At 43.0% G+C, this 6,367-nt stretch overlaps 1 protein-coding gene across 10 annotated transcripts in view; it reads left to right on the top strand.

The window, feature by feature from the left end:
- pym1 (PYM homolog 1, exon junction complex associated factor) overlaps positions 1-6,367 on the top strand; it is a 159,604-nt gene that overhangs the window by 129,225 nt on the left and 24,012 nt on the right. The gene's annotated exons all lie outside the window — the stretch shown is intronic.

The raw sequence follows: 6,367 nt of genomic DNA, 5'->3' as shown, positions 1-6,367 counted from the left end.
GTGAGTAACTTGATTATCAATGCAACCTTGATCTTTATGTAGTGGCCCATGCATGTAAGCGTGGCAAGAGCTTTGCTGGTGATTGCAATGTGTTCAATTTCATTTGCAACTCTGCAGCAAGGTCAGACATGACATGGTTGATAAGCATGCAATCACCTGGAGCCATTGGAGTGTCAGTTGAGAGTGAGATTGGAGAAGCCAATGTGGCCACTTGTGACATTCTGCATGTCTGAGATTGTCAGGAGCTGTTAGCAAGTCAACTGTGGGAGCAGGATTCGAAAAAGCGAGTGGGGCCAGTCGGGTAAATTTTGAGTGCCTGAGATTGGAAGGAGCTGTTGGTGAGTCAATTGTGAGAGTGAGATTTGAAAGAGGAAGCAGAGCCAATTGGAATATTCTGAATGCCCATGGACGCAGATTATTAGGCACTTAGTAAGGGCCAATAAAAAGAAATCAGGTGTAAATGGAGCAGTCATTCTGGGAGTGTTAAGAGTGGAGGATTTGAGGCTTCATTCACAGAGGCTCTAATGTGAGGAAGCACACATTGAGTTTCTTTTAAGTTCTTATTTTTTAATCTTTTAGTGCCTAGCTAGTGTAGCCAGAATGTATCCAAGGTCAGTGATGGGTTCGTCATGTGGGAACTCTGGTTGAACTGCAGTCTCCCTGAGAACTATACTTGCACAATGTGCACCAGCTGCAGCTCCTTACAGACTGTGTTAGGGAAATATGGCTGCAGTTTGCTGACCTACAGCTCATATGGAAGAATGAGGAGGAGATAAGTTATGATCGACTGTGAGGTAATCTACTAAGTTGCAGGGGCAGGTTACAGGGTGACTTCAGGAGAGGGGAAGGGAATAGGCAGACAGTGCAGAGTACCCCTGTGCTGCTCCCCCTCTGCAACAGGTATAGCACTTTGCATATTATTGGTGGGGGAGGGAGAGCTACCTAACAAGGGAAAGTTGCAGAACCCAGGTCACTGAGTCAGAAGGGAAGTGGGGAGAGGAGAAGTGCAGTGTTAAAGAGAGGATTCTACACTTAGGCAAGCAAAGAAGAAAAAAAGGGGTAAATAAATAAATAAGGGATGGGGCAAGAAGGGGAGGGGGGCATTAACAGAAGTTAGAGAAATCAAAGTTCATGCCACCAGGTTAGAGGTTACCTAGACGGAATATAAGGTGTTGTTCCTCCAACCTGAGTGTGGCTTCATCTTGACAGTAGAGGAGGCCATGGATAGACATATCAGAATGGGAATGGGATGTGGAATTAAAATGTGTGGCCACTGGGAGATCCTGCTTTCTCTGGCGGACAGCGAAACAGTCTCCCAGTCTGCATCGGATCTCACCAATATATAGAAGGCCATTTATTTATTTTTTTCCCTTTTTTCTCTTCTCTCTTTCTCTCTGTCCCTCTCCTTTTTCTGTGATTATTCTTGGTAAATTCTACAGAATGGTTTGCCATTGGGCACTGCTATTGGGCAGTGTCTTTACATAACCAGGACTTGTGATGTTCACCAACTGCTCATACGATCATCCACCACCTGCTCTCATGGCTTCATATGATCCTGATCGGTGGGGGGGTGGGGCTAAGCAGGTGCTAGACCTTTCCCTAGGATGATTTGCAGGCTAGTGGAGAGTAGGAGCGCCGTACACCTCCTTTGGTACAGACGTATCTACACCCTGCCACCCAATGAGTGGTATAGATAGGGTAAATACAATCAGGCTTTTTCCACTAAGGTTAGGTGAAGCATTGGTTAAGGGTGAAAGGTGAAATGTTTAAGGGGAACATAAAATGGAATCTCTTCACTCAGAAGGTGGTGAGATTGTGGAATGATCTGCTAGCAAAAGTGCTGGATGCAGGTTTGAATTCAACATTAAGAAAAGGATAAGTACATGGATTGGAGGGATATTGGAGGGATATAGAGGGTTATGGACCAGGTGCAGGTTGATGGGACTAGGCAAAATAATAGCTTGGCTTCAGATGAGCTGAAGGGCTTGTTTCTGTGCTGTGGTGCTCTATGACTCAATACTATCCCCAATTACAATCATATTTCTCTTCCAACCCTCTTGATTGGCTCCCTGAACCACGGTGTCACAGCTTGGTTGCTCAACATTACTACAGCCCCAACTCTCATCCTCACAGGGAGCAACAATCTCAAACCTGTTGGGCAAGATCAAGGGCTAAGGCTCCTTCAGCTCTATCTATTGGATCTCCCTATGGGCCTCAGTTGCATTCACACCCTCTTGTCCTTAGTCACAGAACAAATTTGTAGTAGTTAATCAACTGGGTGCAACTGCCTTCTAAAACACATTGTACAGGTAACTCTCGACCTCCTTGATGCATCATAGCATTTGAACCTCAGATTCCAGGTCATCAACTGTGAGCCTAAGTTCCTCAAGCAGTTAACACTTGCTACAGATGTGATCACCAGGAACTGCAATGATGTCCATCAGCCCCCACATCATTCAGCTACAACACATCAACTGATTTTTTTTTTTAACCAACAGAGCCACTCCACCCCTTTGCCTACCTGCCCGTCCTTTTGATTCAATGTGTATCCATGGACGTTAAGCTCCCAAGGGTGATCTTCTTTCAGCTATGACTCAGTGATGACCCTTTGACAAGGTTCTGCATGAAAGGTTAGTTAGGAAGGTTCAATCATTAAGTATTAATATTGAAGTAGTAAAATGGATTCAACAGTGGCTGGATGGGAGATGCCAGAGAGTAGTTGTGGATAACTGTTTGTCAGGTTGCAGGCTGGTGACTGGTGGTGTACCTCAGGGATCTGTACTAGGTCCAATGTTGTTTGTCAGATACATTAATGATCTGGATGATGGGGTGGTAAATTGGATTAGTAAGTATGCAGATGATACTAAGATAGGTGGTGTTGTGGATAATGAAGTAGATTTTCAAAGGTTGCAGAGAGATTTAGGCCAGTTAGAAGAGTGAGCTGAACGATGGCAGATGGAGTTTAATGCTGATAAGTGTGAGGTGCTACATTTTGGTAGGAATAATCAAAATAGGACATACATGGTAAATGGTAGGGCATTGAGGAATGCAGTAGAACAGAGTGATCTAGGAATAATGATGCATAGTTCCCTGAAGGTGGAATCTCATGTGGATAGGGTGGTGAAGTAAGCTTTTGGTATGCTGGCCTTTATAAATCAGAGCATTGAGTATAGGAGTTGGGATGTAATGTTAAAATTGTACAAGGCAATGGTGAGGCCAGATTTGGAGTATTGTGTACAGTTCTGGTCACTGAATTATAGGAAAGATGTCAACAAAATAGAGAGAGTACAGAGGAGATTTACTAGAATGTTACCTGGGTTTCAGCACCTAAGTTACAGAGAAAGGTTGAACAAGTTATGTCTTTATTCTTTGGAGCGTAGAAGGTTGAGGGGGGACTTGATAGAGGTATTAAAATTATGAGGGGGATAGATAGTTGACGCTGATAGGCTTTTTCCATTGAGAATAGGGGAGATTCAAACAAGAGGGCATGAGTTGAGAGTTAGAGGGCAAAAGTTTAGGGGTAACACGAGGGGGAATTTCTTTACTCAGAGAGTGGTAGCTGTGTGGAATGAGCTTCCAGTAGAAGTGGTAGAGGCAGGTTCGATATTGTTATTTAAAGTAAAATTGGATAGATATAAGGACAGGAAAGGAATGGAGGGTTATGGGCTGAGTACAGGTCAGTGGGACTAGGTGAGAGTCAGCGTTCAGCACGGACTAGACGGGCCGAGATGGCCTGTTTCCATGCTGTAATTGTTATATGGTTATATGATGCCCATAATATCATATCTACCATTTCTAAACTGAGCTACAAGATCATCTACTGCATTTTGTTTACAGTGTGCATTCAAATATAACAACTTCAGTTCTACATTCATCTACCTTTTGTCTCCATGTTATTGGAAGTTAAATTCTAAACTTTTAATTGTTTTTTTTATTCTGGAGACTTTCATAACCTCTCCTGCACTCTCCTTCCCTTTCTCTTTATCAATATTTTTCCAAGGTGTTGAACTCAACTCCTGCTATTTAGTTTAATGCTCTATCCACAGCCCTGGTTATATGCTTCATTGGGGTCCTGGTCCCATTATGGTTCAGGTCGAGCCTACCCCATTGGAACAGTTCCCTTCTTCCCCTATACTGGTGCCAATGTCCCATGAATTCAAAGCTACTTCTCCCACAACAATCTTGGAGACACACATTTAGTTCTCTGATGCCTTGTGCCATTTTGCATGTGGCTCAGTTAGCAATTGAGGGTTAACTACCTTTTTGGTTCTGTGTTTTATTATATATAAATTAAACCCTTGCCTGTTCACCGGTTCTTACTTGCTACTCTCCTATACCTATGGCCTTTCAAACCAAAGGCTCAAAGGCTCATATCTTAGACTCATCCACTGGCTCCCTCACACAATGGCCAATTCAAAATGGTTTTGGCAAGAGGAGGCAATGCCTCAATTCTCCACTGTAACACTGGCCCACTCCAACAATGGCCGCTCCCACAATGGCTATTCCACTTAAACTTCACTACTTTTTATTGCCTCATATGAAACAGACTTGAAGAGGTGGGTATGTAAGAGAGGAGGGTGAGTGTTATTGATTCAGAAGAACATCAATACTTAGTATATCCTTGGGGAATCATCCAGTGAGGCTACATTGATGAAACTGAGAAACATGGGAGTGGTCACTTTGATGGGATTGTATTATAAGCACACCACAACAGATATCAGCAAATGGAATCGTGACCTCTTGAGATGTAGGAGTTCTCTTAAGAGGGAAATCAAGAGGGCAAAATGAAGTTGTAAAATATATTTGGTACATAAGGTAAAAGAGCATCCAAATAGATTTTACAAGAATATTAAGAGCAAAGCAGTAACTAGGGAGTGTCAGAACAGTACAGCAAAGAAATAAGCGTTTCAGCCCAAATGGCCCATGCTGACCACAGCATCATCTCTGTTAGTGTAAGTTGCCACATTTGGCCCATAATCTTCCCAGCTCTCCCCCTCCATATACCTATCCAAATGCCTCTAAATGTTCCATTTGTTCTTGCCTCGAATACTTCCTCTGGCAGCTTACTACCCTCAGGTACTCACTATCCTCTGTGTAAAGAAGTTACCTCTCAGGTCTCTCTTAAATCTCTTCCATTGTGTTTTGTAACTTCAAAACATTAAACTAATTCAAAGTGATCTAACTTCTTTCTTTACTTTAAGCAAGGCGCGCATGTATCACATGGTAGCACGATGATGTATATGCAATTCACTTGTTTATAAATACATTATAACCAGCAATGAATTATTTAAATGAGCAAGAATGCATAATCAAACACTATATTTACAACATTATGCAAATATTACTGAAATTTAAATATAGAAATCTCCCTTCTTGGCTTATTTCTGTGCCCTCTAGCTTTGGACTCCCCAACCCTGGTGAAAAGATGATGTCCACCCTGTCCATATCCTTCATGATTTTATAAACTTCTATCTGGTCATCCCTCATTCTTATCGGCCTGTCTATATATTGTGTCAGGAATCTTCCTGGGCAGACCTAACAAATTCCACCCCATCTAAACCTTCTGCACTAAGGAGATGCCAATCAATATTAGGGACTTCATTTCTTACATACTTCACATACATGAGAAGTAAAAATCTTTACATTACATCTCCATCTAAATGTGCAATGATAGTAATTTATAATAAATAGAACAGTCAGTGTAACATAGAAATACACTCAAATCAGTGTAGGTTAATCAGTCTGATGGCCTAGTGATAGAAGCTGTCCCGGAGCCTGTTGGTCCTGGCTTTTATGCTGTAGTACTGTTTCCCAGATGGTAGCAGCTGGAATAGATTGTAGTTGGGGTGACTTGGGTCCCCAATGATCCTACGGGCCCTTTTTACACACCTGTCCTTGTAAGTGTCCTGAATAGTGGGAAATTCACAACTACAGATGTGCTGGGCTGTCCGCATCACTCTCTGCAGAATCCTGCGATTAGGGGAGGTACAGTTCCCATACCAAGCAGTGAAACAGCCAGTCAGGATGCTCTCAATCGTGCCCCTTTAGAAAGTTCTTAGGATTTGGGGGCCTATACCAAACTTCCTCAACCGTCTGAGGTGAAAGAGGCGCTGTTGTGTCTTTTTCACTGCACAGCTGGTGTTTACAGTCCACGTGAGGTCCTCGGTGATGTGGATGCCAAGGAACTTAAAGTTGTTTACCCTCTGAACCCCAGATCCATTGATGCCAATAGGGTTTAGCCCGTCTCCATTCCTCTGTCAATAGGGGTTAGCCCATCTCCATTCCTCCAAGAACAGGACGATGACTAGAGTGAAGGTAGGACTGATCATTGGTGGTAGAGGAAACATATGCCTGGAGTCAGAGGAGG

Source organism: Hypanus sabinus, chromosome X1 (genome assembly GCF_030144855.1).
Source record: "Hypanus sabinus isolate sHypSab1 chromosome X1, sHypSab1.hap1, whole genome shotgun sequence".
In the NCBI taxonomy this organism is placed as follows: Eukaryota; Metazoa; Chordata; class Chondrichthyes; order Myliobatiformes; family Dasyatidae; genus Hypanus; species Hypanus sabinus.
This window is presented reverse-complemented; position numbering and strand designations above follow the sequence as displayed.